The sequence below is a fragment of the Thalassophryne amazonica genome, unplaced genomic scaffold, assembly GCF_902500255.1.
Source record: "Thalassophryne amazonica unplaced genomic scaffold, fThaAma1.1, whole genome shotgun sequence".
Classification (NCBI taxonomy): domain Eukaryota; kingdom Metazoa; phylum Chordata; class Actinopteri; order Batrachoidiformes; family Batrachoididae; genus Thalassophryne; species Thalassophryne amazonica.
In genome coordinates, this window is record NW_022986241.1 from 92,315 (window position 1) to 114,142 (window position 21,828).

General features: G+C 40.0%; 3 long non-coding RNA genes across 3 annotated transcripts in view; 1 reads left to right on the top strand and 2 right to left on the bottom strand.

Annotated features, from left to right (window-relative positions):
- The window catches only part of LOC117505751, a 362,202-nt gene that overhangs the window by 55,109 nt on the left and 285,265 nt on the right, over positions 1-21,828 (bottom strand). The window lies entirely within an intron of this gene.
- On the top strand, positions 18,134-21,118 carry LOC117505745. Its single transcript, XR_004559242.1, has 2 exons — positions 18,134-18,209; positions 20,972-21,118. It is a non-coding gene; the product is annotated as an uncharacterized LOC117505745 (long non-coding RNA).
- Positions 20,973-21,717, bottom strand: LOC117505747. Its single transcript, XR_004559243.1, has 2 exons — positions 21,360-21,717; positions 20,973-21,023 (listed from the first exon to the last, which is right to left on the bottom strand). It is a non-coding gene; the product is annotated as an uncharacterized LOC117505747 (long non-coding RNA).

Below are 21,828 nucleotides of genomic sequence, written 5' to 3' on the forward strand. Positions count from 1 at the left end.
TTTGAATTTGGAAACATTTACATTGTCTCATTGTTGTCTTTTTGCTTTGCCACAAAATGGGGACAATGTCTCATTGTCTTCATTTCTCTTCCTGATCACTGACCGTGTAAGTTCAGAACACTTAATTTTATTTTAACACTTAGTTTGATTTAAACAAAATTAAAATTTAAACTGTGTTGCTAATTAGCTGGTTGCAGCAGGTATGTAAGGAAAACGTGGATGTCAGGTGATCTCTGGGATCAGGGTTGAAGTCTCTTTATTGAGGATTTCAGTGTTGTCTCTCACTTGTGATTGGTCAGGCTGGGCAGCAGAGCAGCGGCAGCAGATGATTAAATCGGCCTGTTTTTAGTCTTTCCTCCACTTGGTCGTAGACTCTCTTTCTTTTGTATGTTTTAAAGTCTTTCTACAAACATGTCTGAAATCCAGCAGCTGAGGGACATGTTGAAACTACAGCGAACACCTGCTGATGAAGGAATGACCGCAGACCAGAGAAAGAAATGTCATTTAAAAGAAGAGAACAAAAGAGGTAAAGGGCTGGATGCTGTTTTTAATCCTCTAAATCTCTCCTACAGAACAGGTTTGTTCACTCAGCTTTGTTTGTGTTACTGATACTTTATATCATGTTGTAACAGTCAGATATTTTCCTCATCGGGTACATAGTCACACAGCACTAACGAAGTACACCGAAGCCAAAGGAGACAAGAAATCGGGACTTACATTGACACGGTTTAACCGTTGTCCAGCTTTGTTCCTGCAGTTGGTGCTTCATCAGAATTTTTAAACTGTTAAAAAATTTGAACGAATCCAAATGACAACCTTAATTCATCTGTACTTTGTTTTGCTTTCTGTCTTGATGGTTCCTCATCATTTGCATAGTTCCCGTAACATCAGCATTCTGTTTGACTGTCGTCCAAGTTCATTCAACCTCTCAAGTAGATTTTAAAAGATTCAGGTCAGTGGTAGTGCAGATATCGGGGTGGGAGTTTGTTCCACTGTCTGGGTTTGGCCACAGAGAAAGCCCGGCCTCCCAAGTGGGAGTATCGAGACCGCAGAACTGCTTGTGCACACTGGTTAGAAGATCTCAAAACTCTTCTTTAGTCCCGACGTGTCAGCAGCTTGGCTAAGTATGGTGGGGCCAAACCATTCAGAGCTTTAAAAACAAACATAAGAATTTTTAAATCGATCCGACCCTGAACTGGATGCCCATTCAGAGCGTGGAAGACTGGGGCTATGTGGTTACAACTAAGTGTTAGTTAAAAGACGTGCTGCAACATTTTGACCCAGTTGGAGTGGACTGAGGGAAGACTGGGATACTCGAAAAAGAACCCCATTGCAGTAGTCCAGCCAAGAACTAATAAAAGAATGAGGGGCTTTTTCCAGATCTACACAATGTTAAAAAAAAGCTTTACCTTCGCTCAAAGCCATAGTTGATAAAAGCTCGATTTGACCAGTGAGTCTGTTTTTTTTTTATTTTTTTTTTATCAAAATTAAAACCACTGTCAAATATCACCCCAAGATGTCCAACAGTGGGTTTAACCAACAATCCCCCAACATCCATGATCTGTGAGTCACCAAACAAAATAGACTCAGTTTTGTCTTTATTTAGGTGCAGGAAATACAAAGACAGCCATTGTTTCATTTCTGCGATACAGCTGGCCATGCTGCCCCCCAGTCAGTTTGTTCCAACGGGACGTAGATTTGAATGTGGTCCGTATAACAGTTTAACGACATTGTGGTTTGCAATGATTCATCCGAGTGGCAGCAACATTTGCAATGAGAAAAGAGTGGGGCCAAGGATTGAGCCTTGCCGAACACCACAAGCAAGAGTAGCACTTGAAGAGGACAGGTCACCAACCATTACAGAAAAGTTGTGATCAGAAAGATACTAAAAAATACACTAAATGCGTTTGATGAGTCCTTTTTTTTTTTTTCCTCAGGCATTAAACTGGAACTCAACCCGCGATCGACCAGTTGGGCGTTCCAGCCATAGGGGTGCAGGGTTGTGTGACATTGTTTTGTATTAAAGGGATCTGTTGGTGTCTCTCCGCTCTGTGCTCAATGTGGTTGGGTTCGGTCTGCTCTGGCTTTGGGGACCAGTTCAGGTGCATGCTTGTCCAGGGATGCACAGATCAGGCAGTTGGATATTGACATATTATCATTCAAAAGGGGGAGTTGTTAATGTGTTACTATGCTTTTGCTAAGGTTATATAAGATTAATTTTCCATTTCCCATCAACGGTGTGGACTCTGCTATCATGACTTTCTTGTAACTGTCAGCCAGTCTCCACTTGTCTGCATGAGAACACACAACAACAGGGTGGATACTGAAAAATAGGGTGAACCATCAACCTGTTTTTGTGTGTGCCACTGTGCGTTTGTAGCTCTTTCTGAACCAGTTCTCACGATAGCTACGCTCACTGAGTCCAGATCTGTTATGACTTTGCATTAGACTAAATTAAAATTTAAAGCATTGCTTCTGAGCCCTTTGTTCAGGACGGTTCCTACAAAAGGTCATTTACACCAGTTAGCATTTTTAAATTGAAAAAACACTCAAAAGTGAAAGATATACAGTGGGGAAAATAAGTATTTGACCCCCTGTCAGTTTTGCAGGTTTTCCCACCTACAAAGAATGAAGAGGTCTGTAATTTTTATCGTAGGTACACTTTAACTGTGAGAGACAGAATCTAAAAAAAAAAAAAAAATTCCAGTAAATCACATTGTATGATTTCTAAATAATTAATTTGCATTTTATTGCATAAAATAAGTATTTGACCCCCAAGAAAAACAGAGTTTAACAATTGGTACAGAAACATTTGTCTGCCATTACAGAGGTCAGACATGTCCTGTAGTTCTTAACTAAGTTTTCACACACTGCAACAGGGATTTTGGTCCACTCCTCCGTACAGATCTTGTCCAAATCTTTCAGGTTTGGAGTTTGAACCTGAACTGTTGAGTTCAGGTTTGGAGACTGGCCAGGCCACTCCAGGACCTTGAAATGCTTCTTATGGAGCCCCTCCTTAGTTGCCCTGGGTGTGTGTTTGGGGTCATTGTCATGTTGGAAGACCCAGCCATGACCCGTCTTCAATGCTTTTACTGAGGGAAGGAGGTTGTTTGCCAAAATCCTTTTTTTTTTTTTAGATTATGTCTCTCACAGTTGAAGTGTACCTACGATTTAAAAATTACAGACCTCTACATTCTTTGTAGGTGGGAAAACCTGCAAAACTGACAGGGAGTCAAATACGTATTTTCCCCACTGTGTATAGTCTATTTGTAGATGTTGAATAAAGATTTGGGTTTAGACTGTTTTCAACCAGCATTTTCAATCTTATTTTCCCCCCTATACAAAGAGGAAATTATAGCAAATCATAATGTTGGAGCATAACTAGCAAGGCTACTTTCTGTTGCTAGTTTAAAAAAAACATTGAATAAGTGTTCTTTGAACATGTGTATCAGATGATAAAAAGTGCTGTGGAAATTCAGTCCATTAACATTGTGTATTTGTGAACAGCAACATAACAAACTATGAATTAAATTATTTGGCTTATATATTTTTAATGAGTTGTAATGTCACTATAGATGTGTTCATATCTTGTTTGGTGACTTCTGACATCTTGTTCGAGTACCATGTAAGTAGTAATAATCATCCATCTTCTGTACCCGCTTACTCTAATTAAGGGTCACAACGGGCCGGAGCCCATTCCAGCTGTCATGGAGCGTGAGGCGGGTACACCCTGGACAGGACGACGATCTGTCACAGGGCCACATATAGACAAACACACACACCAAGGGTCAATTTAAAGTTTTCAGTTCACCTAACATGCAGGTCTTTGGATGTGTGAGGAAGCTGCAGCACCCGGAGAGAACCCACACAAACACAGGGAGAACATGCAAACTCCACACAGAAAGGCCACAGGTGGGAATTGATCCCATGACCTTCTTCCTGTGAGGCAAAATTTTAAACTAATGCTGATGTACATTTCCACTTTATCAGTTCCATCAATGCAGTAACTTACTGTCATCAGGTCAAACTCACCACTGATACTTTATTTTAGTGAGTGTTGTTCTAACATTTATTGTTAAATTAATTGTATTGTTTCTTTGCAGACATGCAGCCGTTGTTGGTGATTAAAGAAGAAACTCTCCCTGAACACCAGGAATGGAATCTGAGTGTTGACCAGGAGGACATTAAAGAAGAAGAGAAGCTGTGGATAAGTCAGCAGGGAGAGCAGCTTCAGCAGCTGGAGGAGGCAGATCTCACCAAGTTTGGTTTCACTGCCGTCCCTGTGAAGAGTGAAAATGATGATGAAAAACCAGAGTCATCACAGCTTCATCAAAGCCGAAGTGATGAGAGCACAGAGGCTGAGCCTGTAGCCAGCAGCTCATCTGTACACAGAACACTGACAGCAGAAGCTGATGGAGAGGACAATGGAGGACCACAACCAGCCAGCAACTCAGGTCCAAACAGTCATTTACAACCAGATACCAGTGGCAGGAGTTCAGACAGTTCTGGAAGTGAGACTGATGACAGTGATGACTGGAAACAGACCAGAGAACTTCAGTCAAGTTTTAACTGTCGAAAAAACATTATTCGTTCAGGCAACACTGATGAGAAACAGTTTAAAGGCTCTATATATGGAAAAGCATCTGGTCCCATGAACAACTCAGACCAACAAAAGGAGAGGCAAGCAAGTGGAAAACCATTTAGCTGTTCTGATCAGAGTAAAAGACAAAAACAGAAGGGTATTCTGAACAAACACACTAGAATTCAGACAGGACAAAAACCATTTGCCTGTTCTGAGTGTGGTCAAAGATTTGGACTAAAGGGCAACCTGAAAACACACATGATAATTCATACAGGGCAAAAAGCATTTGTCTGTTCTGAGTGTGGTCAAAGATTTGGACTAAAGGGCAACCTGAAAACACACATGATAATTCATACAGGGCAAAAAGCGTTTGTCTGTTCTGAGTGTGGTCAAAGGTTTGGACAAAAAAGCAACCTGAAAACACACATGATAATTCATACAGGGCAAAAAGCATTTGTCTGTTCTGAGTGTGGTCAAAGGTTTGGACAAAAGAGCCACTTGAACATACACATGATAGTTCATACAGGACAAAAAGTGTTTGTGTGTTCTAAGTGTAGTCAAAGATTTGGGCACAAGAGCACTCTGAACACACACATGATAATTCATACAGGGAAAAAAGCATTTGTCTGTTCTGAGTGCGGTAAAAGATTTGGAGAAAAGGGCAAGCTGAACAGACACATGATAATTCATACAGGACAAAAAGTATTTGTGTGTTCTAAGTGTGGTCAAAGATTTGGGCACAAGAGCACTCTGAACACACACATGATAATTCATACAGGACAAAAAGCATTTGTCTGTTCTGAGTGTGGTCAAAGTTTTGGACAAAAAGGCACCCTGAGCAGACACATGATAATTCATACCAGACACACCATTTAGCTGTTCTGATCATAATTAAAGTCAGAAACAGAAGGGCACTCTGAACAAACACATGATAATTCATAGTCATTCACTGCCCCCCCCCCCCCCCCCCCAAAAAAAAAAGAGCCATTCAGGTGCACACAGACACAGAACAGCAGGAATAAGAGGAATTGGCAAATAAGATTGACAAAACAAGAAAAATGGACATGAAAGAGTGTCCAAAACTGTCTAAATTAAAGGGGAATAAAAAAAAATTCAAAACTATCCTGCAAAAAGTTAACCTGGGACTGGCTAAACTGGTCCCAGAAGGAACCACATTGACAGATTTAAACTCTGTAAATTATGGAGCAAATTAGCCCCACAGGATTTGGAGAGAAAAGGAACCAGAATTAAGAAAACGTATACTGTGCCACAATGGAAAAAGAAATTACAAAAAAAAAATCAGCCGACTAAGAGCAGAGATCTCCCAAATAACATTTTTTGGGAAGCCAAAACCACAAAAGGAATCTTAAAGTAAATTGCATTACAAGAAAATACAATGTTGAAGATAAACAGCTGGGTGGGAGGCTGAACATCAAGCCTTAGTGAAAGATTTTGTAGCACAGAAGGACAAGAAAATACAAGCAAAACAGATAAACAATTTGCAAAAACCCCAGACTAGTGTACAGAGATTTGGGAAATGACACAATAGAAGTACAACAACCACCTGAGAGAGAAGAAATTGAAAAATTCTGGAGACCACTCTTTGAAGACCCAAACAACACCAAGAGGCTGAGTGGATTGAAAAAATAAAACCGAAAAACAAAGACAAACAGCAAATGCCACGAATTGTAATCACTGAAGAGGAAATCGGAAAGAAAATAAGTGAATACAGTAACTTCAAGGCACCTGGCATCGACAAAATCCCAAATTTTTGGCTGAAAAGACTGACAGCATTACACCACCATTATGCCGTGGCTTTAACAAAAATACTGAACGGAGAAGAGGACACACCAGACTGGATAACAACAGGGAACACAAGCCTACTACCAAAGACCAAGGAAACACAGCTTCCCAACAAATACAGACCCATCTGCTGCCTAACAACAATGTTCAAATGGCTGACAGGAATCATAGCTGATGCCATTTATGAACATCTTGACACTGGTGGCTACCTGGAAAATGAACAGAGAGGTTGTTCCAGAAGAAGATTAGGAGCTAAAGACCAGTTACTGATAGACAAAGCTATCCTGGAGGACTGCAAAAAAAGGAGGAGGAACCTCAGCATGGCTTGGATTGATTACAAAAAGGCATTTGACAGTGTACCACACTCCTGGATCTTGAGGTGCTTAGAACTCTACAACATCAATGAGGAAATAAGATCTTTCCTGAGAGCACAAATGAACAAGTGGAACACCACCATCACCCTCAATCACACAGAGGGACAAATAACAATCCCAGACATACGAGTTCAGAGAGGAATATTTCAGGGAGACAGACTCTCACCACTTTTATTCTGTTTAATCATAGACCCGCTCAGCAAGATCCTGAAGGAGCATGACATCGGGTAGGACTTAAGTAGAGACAGAGGAAGGAAAAATCAAAAACTTGTGAACCATCTGCTGTTCATGGAAGATTTGAAAATCTATGCCAACACAAAAAAGGGACTCAGTCAGCTCTTGGAAACTGTCCATAAGTTCTCCAAAGACATTGGTATGGAATTTGGACTGGATAAATGCTCAAAATGCACAATCAAAAAAAGTAAAGACAAAAACAGAAAACATACAGTTGGATGAAGGGAGCTACATTGAAGATACATTGGGATACTTTCTGTTTTTGGCATGACATCTTTGCACGCAGTTAATATCTACGCGTGTGAAATAATATAATACGCCTGAACGCATTTTATTTATTTATTTATTTTACATGAGTGGTTTTGGCACTGATCTGATGCCATATCCGTTTCTCCAAGTATAATAATGTCTTAATGTTGGAATTGTAAGTTTTTATGAAAATATGGACTTTTTAGGGTGAAAACTGAAATTCACCCAAATTTTTTCCTTCACTTCTTGATGGATTTTGATAATTGTTTTTGTTTGTTTCATCTAAACACTGATTTACAATCCTTCCTCACACAATATTGAACTTTTGAATTGTTTTGGAAATTGTAGAAATTTCTTATGGTGAAAATCGTGAAATTCACCAAAACACTTTTTTCTCTTTCAGTTTCTGATATTTTAATTCTGGTGGTTTTGTTTGTTTCTTCTAAACACTGTTCATAATTCATCCTTGTGGATATATGAAATAATAAATTTTAGTTTAAAAAATGGATTTCATTAAGGTGAAATTCATGGAAAAGTTTTAATTTTGTTTCAGATTAGGTTGATTTATTCAAACACTGTTCTCAGTTCTTAACAAAATTATGATTTTTGTTGAAAACAAATATTGTGTTTGGAAAACAGTAAAATTTGCCAAACTGGTGAATTTGGTTTTGTTTGAAGTTCTGTTCTTCCCTGTTGAATTTTAAATGCCAACTTTTGATCATGAAAAACCATGAAATTCACCCACAGTTGTACAAGTTCCCAAATTGTATGAGACAGAAAAAAATGACCACAAGATGATATTCAAGGAATTTTAAACAGTCATTGAAGTTTTGGAGGAGAATCTCAACTTCCAGCAATAATATTTCCAGTAAATTTCTGTCCTCTGATCCAGTTGACACACTGCTGTCAACATTTCAGCTGCTACTTCAGGTTTTATTCAAAAGTCTATTTACACAATAGTGTAAACACTAAAATGACTCTTACAGAATTTACAGCTGTTGGTAAAGAATTTTATTTGTGGTGTGTCATCATTTTCCTCACCTGCATAGTGCAGGGAAATAATTAGGAGAATAAACCCGGGTGAGCTCTGGTTATTAACTAGAACCGGTTCATGATGTCTGCTGCTGTACCTGTAAGGTCAGAGGTCGATGGTGGAGGTGGAACGAGGAGTGTCTTAAAGGGGAACAACATTTTTCCTGAATTAGCGGTGTTTCTGATTCTGTCATGAAGACAGTTTGGCATCAGAAATGCTGGAAGATCAACATGACAGAAGAGACGGACATGAACTGAGGACAACAGGGTGTCCAGATTTACAACGCTGCTGTTCAGCTGCTCTGATCAGGTTTCTGACAGCTTCAGTCAGCTGGATGTTGGAGGTAAGAGGGCGGAGCTTATCAAAGCTGGAGGTCAACCAGGACAAAGTGCTGTGAGGAGACGTCACAGCTGAGAGAAGTGAGCAGGTGATGGACTGAAGGTCGTGTCCAAAGTGATTGTTTCAAGAAGATTTTGTAGATTTTCCTGCAGAGAAACAGAATTCAAGGAAACGGTCTGAAAAATAGAGCGACCGCTGTGTCGTCGGTAAAACAACTGAGTCGTCATGAGGTCAAGTTGTTTGTCGTCTTTGTGAGACAGTCAGCAGCAAAATCAGGGATGAGATCAAAGTGTGCGCTTAAAGAGTCCAGAGACGCCACTCGAGTGACCTTCAGTCCTCATCTCAGTCTCAGTTCAGACTGATGAAAACCGGTTTGAATCAGAGCCAAACTCAGCCACGTGTGAATGTTACTGAACTCCAAAATCAAACACTTTGTGTTCACTCAGAGTCACACAGTCTGAGTTTGACTAATTCAGTCTGACAGCAGCTGGAAAGAAACTTCTAGACTCCAGAAAAACATCTGGATTCAGCAGATAAATTCCACTGATCCTAAAACCTGCCTGGATCAGGGAAGAAAGTTTTCCATGGATCCGCTGAGTTTTTCTGGGTCATTTCTGAGATCAGTGTAAATCTGTTGAGAAAATGTTTGGGTGTTGGTGCAGAGCGGGTCATCGGTGCCAGTTAAATCTTTCCTCATATACATGTGAACCAGAATGGCGCTGCTGAAACTCCAAACTAAAACGCTCAACGTCATTGGTTACTTTTTCTACAACCACGAACTTTCATCCAATCAGAATCTCTGTAATATCTAAAGTCACTGAAAGAACCTGGATGTGGACATTTTGAGTTTCTGCAAGTTTGGTTTGTCGAGCTGCATCATAACATGATCAAAATTACAGCGAGAGAGAAGGAAGACCGCGTTAAAGACATCGATAGTGGTGTAAAAAAAACCATTTAAGTGGACATGAACGGGACAAAATCAATTAAATTTCTCATTCGTATTTGTAAATGCACAGAGGGTGCTTTACAAATATCTCTCAATTTGTACACGTGCTTTGTGATCCACAAACACAAAAGCATTTGCAAAACGGAAAATTCTGTGTGTGAAGTGTGATTCAGCATTTGTAGATCACCGATTACACACATTCATCGTGTTGCTCACTTACGCAGTATTGAGACATTCACAGCGCAAAACTTCAGTTGAGATCCACAAATATGTAAGTTGCTATTCACATTTCCATCCAGTAGATGGTCGTGTTGTTCTATGCATTTTGATTGGTGGGGGGCGGTGCAGCTAAACACCAACAGAACACAATTTTCAGTTTTGCAAATGCTTTTGTGTTTGTGCATCATAAAGCACGTGTACAAATCGAGGAGTATTTGTAAATCACCCTCTGTGCATTTGTAAGTATTAATGAGACAAATTTAACTTCATATTGGAACAACTTCACCTTTTATCACTGAAGCACTTTGTAAACATCGACACGATGGAGTTTGATGTGGTACTTTTGTTGAACTGCAGGCATCTTGTTCATGTCATCAAATGTTCATTTCAGTTACATTTCAAAATACTTTGTTGAACTGCAGGCATCTTGTTCATGTCATCAAATGTTCATTTCAGTTACATTTCAAAATACTAATGGTGTCTTTCCTTTGGCTTCTGTCTCGTCAGGAGTGAAGACAGAGACACCTGTGTCCCGTCCACCAGAGGTGGCGTTCCCAGTGAAGCAGACAGCAAGTTCCATAAAAGCAGAGGGGCCTGACTCAGCTCCAGGTGTGTTTCCCATTTGTTGGAGGGCTGATGTTCAGTTCCACATCTGATTAAAGGGACACTGAGTTTTACAGTGTTGAAGGTGATTCTGATGACATCTAGTGGTCAGGTTTCCTATTGCAAGAGCACTTATATCTCAGCTTCATGGTGGAGTCGAGCAGAAAAGGATTTTCTTTGACCAAAATAGATCAAATGTCGGTTTGCATCTCAGTTCTACCTTCTGACAGTTTGTAGGTCTTCTTTTTAAGAAAATCCTCCTCTGTATCACTTCATCATGAAGCTGTATAACTGCTGATACAAAATGCAAAACTTGCACTGTGCACAATTCCTTCAATCACAGCCACAGAAGCCTGTAACTTCTTCTGAGTTGTCTGGGTGTCTTGGTGGTTTTCCTCACTCGTCTCCTTCTTGCACAGTCACTCAGTTTTTCAGAACTGTCTACTCCACACAGATTTACCACAGAGGGCCAAACTGTTTGTATTTCTTCATAACTGATGTAAATAAAGTCCAAGACATATTCAGTGTCAGTTTTACCATCAGAGAGCCTCGACCACAAAAGACTCCAAGCTGTCAGTGATGTTAAAGTGGGCAACACACAGCATTAAGAACAGGGGTATGTAAACTTTTGATTGGGGTTATTTGGGTCATTTCTGTTGTCATTATGATTTAAAAAGAGGAAACAGTTGTTTGACAAAAAATGGCTTCATTCACCCACTAACCATGAAAAGAAAGTTTTTGTGTTTATCATTCATATTCTCTGAAAAATGGCCAAAAAACAAATTCTGCAAACTTTTGAGCATAACTGTGTCCACATCTGGATGCTGAAAGCAGGATTCAGCACTAGATTGTAATGTCACTCTTAAGCAGGTTATATGTGAAAAATGTTGATTATCTGATTGGCTCCTCTTGCAGCGTGAATACGGACAATAATCAGCTCACTGTTCTGTTAAAAGCAAACGGTCAGATTTTCACATCACATTTTAAGGAGCCTCCAGGAGCTCTGCACATAAAAAATCTAAGTAAACACACTGAGTGGTTTGTGCTTCATTTGTGCAGATTTGTGCTGTTAAAATTTTCATTTGTGCTGCTATGATTTCTGAGTTATTAAATATTATTTTTAAGGTCATTCAGAGGTCACCATCCCCCCAGTTTGCTCCAGAGTGAACCAGACTGGTCTATTTTTTAGTGCTGCGATTGTGCAGATTTGTGCCGTTAAAATTTTCGTTTGTGCTGCTTTAATTTCTGAGATATTAAGAGATTTATGCTTGATGTTCAGCCAGCCTCCCACCCAGCTGTTTACCTTCAACATTGCATTTTCTTTTAATGCGATTTTCTTTTGTGGTTTTGGCCTCCCAGAAATATTATTTGGGAGATCTCTGCTCTTAGGCGGCTGATTTTTTTTGTTATAATTTCTTTTTCCATTGTAGCAGGGTATTCTTTTTCTTAATTGTGGTTCCTTTTCGCTCCAAATCATGTGGGGCTAATTTACTTTGTATGTACCATGGTGCTCCATAATTCCCACAGATTACCTCTGTCAACAAGGTTCCTTCTGGGACCAGTCTAGCCAATCCCAGGTTAACTTTCTGTAGTAAACTTGTGAACTTTTTAAATCCTCCTTCAATTTGATCAGTTTTGGGTGCTCTTTCATGTTCATTCTCCTTCTGTCCTCAATCTTATTTGCCAATTCGTCTTCTAATTCCCACTGCTTTGGGTCTGGGTGCATCTGTATATTGTTTTGTGGTTGAGGTGGTGAATGACTCTTTTTTTAGGGGGCAGTGCCTGACTCCTAATTTGTTGGGGTGGTGTTTGACTCCTACTTCTCCTTTTGTGTCAGAGACTGGCTTGCTTTGGTGTTCCTTGCTGGATGCATGAATTATCAAATGTCTGTTCAGAGTGCTCTTTTATCCAAATCTTTTACCACACTCAGAACAGACAAATGGTTTTTGACTTCTTTTATTTCTCTTCAATTTCTTTTTTACAGAGTGCAATGGGCCCCAAACCTGGGGTCTACAGTTGCATCCTAATCATTAATCATTACTGGCATTGTATCTGAGGGCTCTCTTCAAGATGGTAACTATTCCTTTAACTGCAGATATCTGCACCTCATGGGCACTTGGGTGACCAGGGATTGCCTCAAGATATTTCTTCAGGTTCTTCTTCATAAGCCCTGTTGCTCCCACCACGACTGGTATGATATCAATTTCTTTCAATGACCACGTTATTCGTAGATCATTTTTAAGGTCTTGGTATTTCGTGATTTTCTCCCTTTCAGCTCTATTCAGGCCATAGTCATTGGGGACTGTCACATCAATAATTTTTGCCCTCTTCTCTTGCTTGTTCCAAATGACAATATCAGGTTTTACTGCACCTCCTTCTATATGTCTTCCTGCTGGGATCTCTTTGTCATAAAAGACAGTCATTTTTCCATTGGATGAGACTGGTGCTGTCTCATACTCCCAAACGTGTCCCTCTACTTCCACCTCCAGTTCCTTGCATACTTTCCAATGTAGATATTTACAGATCTTGTTATGCCGGCTTGTGTAATGTCCGTCTGCCATGAGGATCTGACATGCTGATACTAAGTGGTTTACACTCTCAACAGCTGCATGACAGAATCGGCATTGATCATTCTGTGAAATTCCTGCCATTTTTTTGAAGCCATTTGTTAGTAGTCCCTGATCTTGCGCTCCAACTATAATTCTTTCTCCATCAAAACCAAGTTCTCCATTTGTAAGCCACCGCATAGATCCTTCTTTATCTATGTATTCCTTTTCGAGTTCTTCTTGGAATCAGCCAGCCCTTTTGTGCTGTTTCCATCTGTTCATTCGATGTTTTTGTTCTCTTTTGCTGTATTTTTCCCTGGCCTGTCTTGCTAGTGTTGTTGCAGGTGTCAGATCATTGCTTTCTCTCTCTTGCTTTCTCTCTCTTGCAAGAGATCGCCAAAGTTTTTACATACATAAACAGAAAGGTGTTACTTCATGACAAAAAAGTTTATATTTATGTGCTTTGTTTAGTTTAATTCACTGTGAAAAATGTATGATTTATCAGTGTGTAAGTCACACCGAGTTTAAGTCCCAGAACCTCCCAAGTAGTAAATAAGTGCAATTTAACACTCCAGAAAATGCAGAACTGACAAGGATCAGAGCAGCTGAACAGCAGCGTTGTAAATCTGGACACCCTGTTGTCCTCAGTTCATGTCCGTCTCTTCTGTCATGTTGATCTTCCAGCATTTCTGCTGCCAAATTGTCTTCATGACAGAATCAGAAACGCCGCTGATTCAGGAAAAATGTTGTTCCCCTTTAAGACACTCCTCGTTCCACCTCCACCATCGACCTCTGACCTTACAGGTACAGCAGCAGACATCATGAACCGGTTCTAGTTAATAACCAGAGCTCACCCGGGTTTATTCTCCTAATTATTTCCCTGCACTATGCAGGTGAGGAAAATGATGACACACCACAAATAAAATTCTTTACCAACAGCTGTAAATTCTGTAAGAGTCATTTTAGTGTTTATACTATTGTGTAAATAGACTTTTGAACGAAACCTGAAGTAGCAGCTGAAATGTTGACAGCAGTGTGTCGACTGGATCAGAGGACAGAAATTTACTGGAAATATTATTGCTGGAAGCTGAGGTTCTCCTCCAAACCTTTAATGACAATCTGTAAATTTTCTTCAATGTTACCTTGTTTTGGTGAAGTTTTTTACTCTCAGGGAATTTGAAAACTTCAACTTTGGGTGCATTACAGTTTTCATGACAAAAAGTTAGTACTTTGCCCAAATTTAAAATTTTGTAATTTAGAACAGCACTTTAATGAATCAAACAAAACCATCAGAATTAAAATCAGAAACTGAAGGAGAAAATGTGTTTTGAAGAATTTCAATATTTTCATGATAAATTTTTTTTACATTTTTCACAACAACTCAAAATATTAATATTTAGTGAGGAAGAATTGTGAACAGTACTTCGATGAAGCAAACAGAAACATGATACTCAAAATCCAAGAACTGAAGAAGGAAAAAATTAGGATAAGTTTAATTTTTTACCGAAAAATATTCCATATTGTCAGCAAAATTTACAATTTCAACATTACAACATTCAGAGAATCATAACATTTCCCAACATACAACAGGACTCCTGAGAGATGCCATCTCACACCTTGCTGACAGATTAAACACCATGACCATCCAAACACGTCACACCTTCACACCACCTTTTAGTCCAAATCTTCTCACACAGATGGAAACCTTTTTTTGTTGTTCTTGGATTTCTTTTTAACAGAAAGTTGGACCCTAAACATTACTGCCATTGTATCCGAGGGCTCTCTTCAAGAAGGTGATCGTTCCCTTAATTGCTGATAACTGCACCTCGTGGACACTTGGGTGACTCATGGCATTTCTTCAGGTGGCATAATATCTAATTCTTTCAATGACCATGTTGGTCGTAGGTAATTTTTCAGGTCTTGGTATTTCGTGATCTTTCCCCTTTCTGCTCGATTCAGGCCATATTCATTGGGGACTGTCACATCGATGATTTTGGCTGTTTTTTCTTGCTTGTTCCAGATGACAATATCAGGTTTGATTGCACTTCCTTCGATAGATAGATAAATAGATGAATACTTTATTCATCCCCTGTAAGGGGAAATTCATCTGCCCGAGAGCATACATACACAATTCATCCATACAATAAAATACCAATAAATAAGACAACTATAAAAACACATGGAAGTAAAACTACATTAACAAGAAGCGTTAAACAATCTCATGGCGGCCGGGACAAATGATCTTCTATACCTCTCAGTCCTGCATCTCATGGAGAGGAAATCTGTCACTGCGGTTGCTTTTCTGAGCAACCACAGTGTCGTGTAGAGGATGAGATTTGTTGTTAATAACGGAATTCATAATACACCTCAACCTACACTCTACCAGTTCACCCACAGAGACCGCCTCCCTCCCCATCACTGACACGCACTTCCTGACAAATTTGTCCAGTCTGTTACTGTCCCTAACAGACAGGCTGTTCCTCCAACACACAACAGCAAATAATAGAGCGCTGACCACAACAGATTGATAAAAAGAAAAAGCATATCGCTACAAACATCAACAGATTTCAGTCTTCTGAGGAAGAACAATCTGCTCTGTCCCCTTTTATACGGTGCATTTACCTGCACCGACCAGTCTAATCTATTGTCAATATGATATGTCTTCCTGCTGGGATCTCTTTGTTGTAGAAGACAGTTACTTTTCAGTTGGATGAGATTGGTGCTGGCTCATGCTCCCAGATGTTTTCCTTTACTTCCATCTCCAGTTCCTTGCATACTTTCCAGTGGAGATCTTGACAGATCGTGTTGTGTCTGGATGTATAATGCCCATCTGCCATGAGGATCTGGCATGCTGAAGTTAGATGGTTTACACTCTCAACAGCTGTATGACAGAATCGGCATTTATCATTTTGTGAGATCCCTGCCATTTTTTTGAAGCCATTTGTTAGAAGTCCCTGATCTTGTGCTCCAACTAGAATTCTTTCTCCATCAAAACCAATTTCTCCATTTTTTTCAGCCACTGCATTGATCCAACTTTGTCAATGTATTCCTTTTCATGTTCTTTTTGGACTCGTCCAGCCCTTTTGTGCTGTTTCCATCTTTCCACTCGATGTTTTCCTTCTCTTTTGCTGTATTGTTCTCTGGTCTGTCTTGTGAGTTTTGATGCAGGCATCAGATTGAACAGTTTTCTCTCTCTTGTTGAAGTTCTCTGCCAAAGCTTTTTTGCCGGTTTGGTGACTGAGGTCTGTTCGGATAAGGTCTTCTTGTGATGTTGTGTGACCTTTTTTTAATGACTTCTTCAGAGCTCTTTAAATACTGTCCAATACTTACTGATGCTCTGTAGGCCTGGTTGATTTCAGTGAGACCCAGACCACCTTCTCTGCGAGAGAGATATATTCTGTCCATGCACTGATTTCTGTATGTGACTTTGTGGAGGGTGAGCATCTTCCTGGTTTTTGTATCCAACTTATGAAGCCCATGCTGTGGCCAGTCCACTATGCCAACCCATATGTCACCACTGGCATTGCAAACTGGTTTATGTAGGGACGTCTATAATAATTCTATCCCATACCAATATAAAATCTGTGAATTCAGAAAGAACATAAAAAAAAAACTTTAAATTGACACCAAAATCATGTGATTATCTTCATGTATTAAGGAAGTTATGGGCGTTTTGTGTTGAGAATTGAGCTTGTTTTCCTGGCTTTAATGAATGGATGACAACTTTATCCTTCATATTTTGTCTCTTAACTTCCTTAATATCCAAGTTATCTCCATGATTTTTTTTCAGGAATGATGGATTACCACCTCTCCTTCATTTTAAATGGTATATCATCTCAACACTGGCAGTCACTAGATATTGGCGATCGACCAGAATCTGGGAAATGGCCAAGCCTTCTGAAATTAAGCAAAAATAAAGAGAAATACTTGATCTTTATTCCCTATACATTGACTTATAATCCCTATTCTTCCTTCCGGTACAATTTAAGTGACTTTGATGAAGCAAAAACAAGAAATCAGGTAATGTCTCTGTCCGATTGCCTGTGATGAAAATTCGAACACAAGGTGGGAACTGGGTAATTCTTCTACGCCATCGACCAAAAATAGATCAGGATATCCCTCCAACAGCAACGCAAATTGCAGGGAACTCCTTGTGCAGCTCCCGGAAATGCGTTCACATGCAATTAGGCAGAACCTAAACAAAGCCCTGGCCTACTTGTTCACATCACTAGTTTATGGCTGTGATCTTGTTCTTTGGTGTCAACTCTGTTTCACATATCTTTTGTTAAGCGGTTTAGGTTTCTTGTGTTTTCTTTCTCATTTTCTTATGCTCTATTGTAGCATTTTCTTCAATTCCCAAGTATTTGTATGTGGCGTATTCAACCAAATCTTCAATGTAGCTCCCTTCAGCCATCTAAATGTGTTCTGTTTTTCTCTTTTTACCTTTTTTGATTGTGCATTTTGAGCATTTATTGAGTCCAAATTCCATACCAATGTGTTTGGTGAACTTATGGACAGTATCCACGAGTCCACCGAGTCCGTTCTTGCCCTGTATGAATGATCACGAGTCTGTTCAGGGCACTCGTTAATCCAAATCTTTGACCACACTCAGAACAGACAAATGCTTTTTGCCTTTTGTTTTTCATTTATCTTTGATTTCTTTTTAATAGAATGCAGTGGGCCCCAGAACCTGGGGTCTAAAGTTGCACCCTAGGTTCTATACGTATCCTAACCATAGCGCACATTGTATCCGAGGGCTCTCTTAAAGATGGTGATTGTTCCCTTAATTGCAGACAACTGCACCTCATGTGCACTTGGGTGACTGGAGATTACCTCAAGGGATTTCTTCAGGTTCTTCTTCATCAGGCCTGTTGCTCCCACCACAACTGGGATGATACTGATGTCTTTCAATGACCATGTTGTTGGGGACTGTCACATCGATGATTTTGGCTGTTTTCTCTTGCTTGTTCCAGATGACAATATCAGGGTTGATTGCACCTCCTTCGATATGTCTTCCTGCTGAGATCTCTTTGTCGTAAAAGACAGTTACTTTTCCGATGGAGGAGACTGGTGCTGGCTCACGTTCCCCATACGTTTTCTTTGACTTCCATCTCCAGTTCCTTGCATACTTTCTAGTGGAGATATTGACAGATCTTGCTGTGTCGGGATGTATAATGTCCATCTGGCATGCTGATTTGTCCTGTATGAATTATCATCTGTGTGTTCAGGGTGCACTTTTGTCTAAACCTTTGACCACACTCAGAACAGACAAATGCTTTTTGTCTTTTTTTTCATTTGCCTTGAATTTCCTTCTACAAGAGTGCAGTGGGCCCCAGACCCGGGGTCTAAAGCTGCACCCTTAACATTACTGACTTTGTATCTGAGGGTTCTCTTTTTGTCTTTTGGTTTTTCATTTATCTTTGATGTCGTTTTAGTAGAATGCAATGGGCCCCAAACCTGGGGTCTAAAGTTGCACCCTAGGCTCTATAGTTATCCTAACCAGATCTGGCATTGTATCCGAGGGCTCTCTTCAATATGGTGATCGTTCCCTTAATCGCAGACAACTGCACCTCATGTGCACGTGGGTGACCGGGGATTGCCTCAAGGTATTTCTTCAGGTTCTTCTTCATCAGGCCTGTTGCTCCCACCACAACTGGGATGATATCGATGTCATTTTTCAGGTCTTGGTATTTCGAGATCTTTCCCCTTTCAGCTCGATTCAGGCCGTAATCATTGGGGACTGTCACATCAATGATTTTGTCTGTTTTCTCTTGCTTGTTCCAGATGACAATATCAGGTTTGATTGCACCTCCTTCAATGTGTCTTCCTGCTGGGATCTCTTTGTCGTAGAAGATCGTTACTTTTCCGTTGGAAGAGACTGGTGTTGGCTCGTGCTCCCAGACATGTTCTTTGACTTCCATCTCCAGTTCCTTGCAGATCTTCCAGTGGAGATATTGACAGATCTTGTTGTGTCTGGATGTATAATGCCCATCTGCCATGAGGATCTGGCATGCTGAAGTTAGATGGTTTACACTCTCAACAGCTGTATGACAGAATCGGCATTTATCATTCTGTGAGATCCCTGCCATTTTTTTTGAAGCCATTTGTTAGAAGTCCCTGATCTTGTGCTCCAATCAGAATTCTTTCTCCATCAAAACCAAGTTTTCCATTTTTTAGCCGCTGCATTGATCCAACTTTGTCGATGTATTCCTTTTCGAGTTCTTCTTGGAAACGTCCGGCTCTTTTGTGCTGTTTCCATCTTTCCACTTGATGTTTTCCTTCTCTTTTGCAGTATTGTTCTCTGGTTTGTCTTGCAAGTTTTGTTGCAGGCATGAGACTGTTGCTTTTTCTCTCTTGTAAAAGTTCTCCGCCAAAGTTTTTTGCCAGTTTAGTGATTGAGGTCCGTTCAGTTATGGCCTCGTGGTGTTGTGTGACCGTTTTTACGATTTCTTCTTCAGAGCTCTTTAAGTACTGTCCAATACTTATTATCGATGCTCTGTAGGCCTGGTTGATTTCAGTGAGACCCATACCGCCTTCTCTGCGAGGGAGATATATTCTGTCCATGCACTGATTTCTGTATGTGATTTTGTGGAGGGTAAGCATTTTCCTGGTTTTTGTGTCCAATTTATTAAGCTCACATTGTGGCCAGTTCACTATGCCAAACCCATAGGTCACCACTGGTATTGCAAACTGGTTTATGGCTGTGATCTTATTTTTTGGTGTCAGCTGTGTTTTGCAGATCTTTAAGCGGTTTAGATATTCTTTTGTTGTTCTTGTTCTCATTTTCTTGTGCTCAATTGTATTACTTTGTTCAATTCCCAAGTATTTGTATGTGGAGTCTGCAGCCGGATCTTCAATGTAGCTCCCTTCATCCAATTGTATGTTTTCGGTTTTTGTCTTTTTTCCTTTTGTCATTGTGCATTTTGAGCATTTATCCAGTCCAAATTCCATGCCAATGTCTTTTGAGAACTTATGGGCAGTTTCCATGAGCTGAGTGAGTCCGTTTTTTGCGTTGGCATTGATTTTCAAATCGTCCATGAACAACAGATGGTTCATAAGTTTTTGGTTTTCCTTTCCTTTGTCTTTACTTAAGTCATATCCGATGTCATGCTCCTTCAGGATCTTGCTGTGCGGGTCCATGATTAAGCAGAATAAGAGAGGTGAAAGGCTGTCTCCCTGAAGTATCCCTCTCTGAACTCGTACGTCTGGGATTGTTATTTGTCCCTCTGTGTGATTGAGGGTGATGGTGGTGTTCCACTTGTTCATTTGTGCTCTCAGGAAAGATCTTATTTCCTCATTGATGTTGTAGAGTTCTAAGCACCTCATGATCCAGGAGTGTGGTACACTGTCAAATGCCTTTTTGTAATCAATCCAAGCCATGCTGAGGTTCCTCTGCCTTGTTTTGCAGTCCTCCAGGATAACTTTGTCTGTCAGTAACTGGTCTTTAGCTCCTAATCTTCTTTTGGAACATCCTTTCTGTTCATTTTCCAGGTAGCCACCAGTGTCAAGATGTTCATAAATGGCATCAGTTATGATTCCTGTCAGCCATTTGTACGTTGTTGTTAGGCAGCAGATGGGTCTGTACTTGTTGGGAAGCTGTGTATCCTTGGTCGTCGCTAGCCAGTCTGGTGTGTCCTCTTCTCCGTTCAATATTTTTGTCAAAGCCACAGATAATGTTGGTGCAATGCTGTCAGTCTTTTCAGCCAAATATTTGGAATTTTGTCAATGCCAGGTGCCTTGAAGTTACTGTATTCACTCATTTTCTTTCTGATCTCTTCTTCTTCATTGATTACAATTGCTGGCATTTGTTGTTTGTCTTTGTTTTTCTGTTGTATTTTTTCAATCCACTCAGCCTCTTGGTGTTGTTTTGGGTCTTCAAAGAGTGGTCTCCAGAATTTTTCAATTTCCTCTCTTTCAGGTGGCTGTTGTACTTCTATTATGTCGTTTGCCAGCTTTCTGTACACTAGTCTGGGGTTTGTTGCAAATAGTTTATCTGTTTTGCTTGTATTTTCTTGTCTTTGTTCCTAATTTGTGCTGCGAAAGCTGTCCTGTATGAATTATCATGTGTCTATTCAGGGTGCACTTTTGTCTAAATCTTTGACTACACTCAGAACAGACAAATGCTTTTTGCCCTGTATGAATTATCATGTGTGTATTCAGGGAGCTCTTTAGCCCAAATCTTTTACCACACTCAGAACAGACAAATGCTTTTTGCCCTGTATGAATTATCATGTGTGTGTTCAGGTTGCCCTTTTGTCCAAATCTTTGACCACATTCAGAACAGACAAATGCTTTTTGCCCTGTATGAATTATCATGTGTGTGTTCAGGTTGCCCTTATGTCCAAATCTTTGACCACACTCAGAACAGACAAATGCTTTTTGTCCTGTATGAATTATCATGTGTCTGTTCAGAGTGCCCTTTTGTCCAAACCTTTGACCACACTCAGAACAGACAAATGCTTTTTGTCCTGTATGAATTATCATGTGTCTATTGAGGTTGCTCTTTTGTCCAAATCTCTGACCACACTCAGAACAGACAAATGCTTTTTGCCCTGTATGAATTATCATGTGTGTGTTCAGGGAGCTCTTTAGCCCAAATCTTTTACCACACTCAGAACATTCAAATGTTTTTTGTCCTATATGACTTCTAATGTGTTTGATCAGAGAGCTCTTCTGTTTCTGTCCTTTACTCCCATCAGAACAGCTAAATGGTTTTCTGCTTGCTTGCATCCCCTTTTGTTGCTCTGAGTTGTTCATGTGACCAGATGCATATTTTCCATATTTAGAGTCTTTAAATTGTTTCTCATCAGTGTTGCCTGAATGAACAATATTGGTATTGTTTTGACAGTTAAAACTTATCTGAAGTTCTCTGGTCTGTTTGCAGTCTTCACTGTCATCAG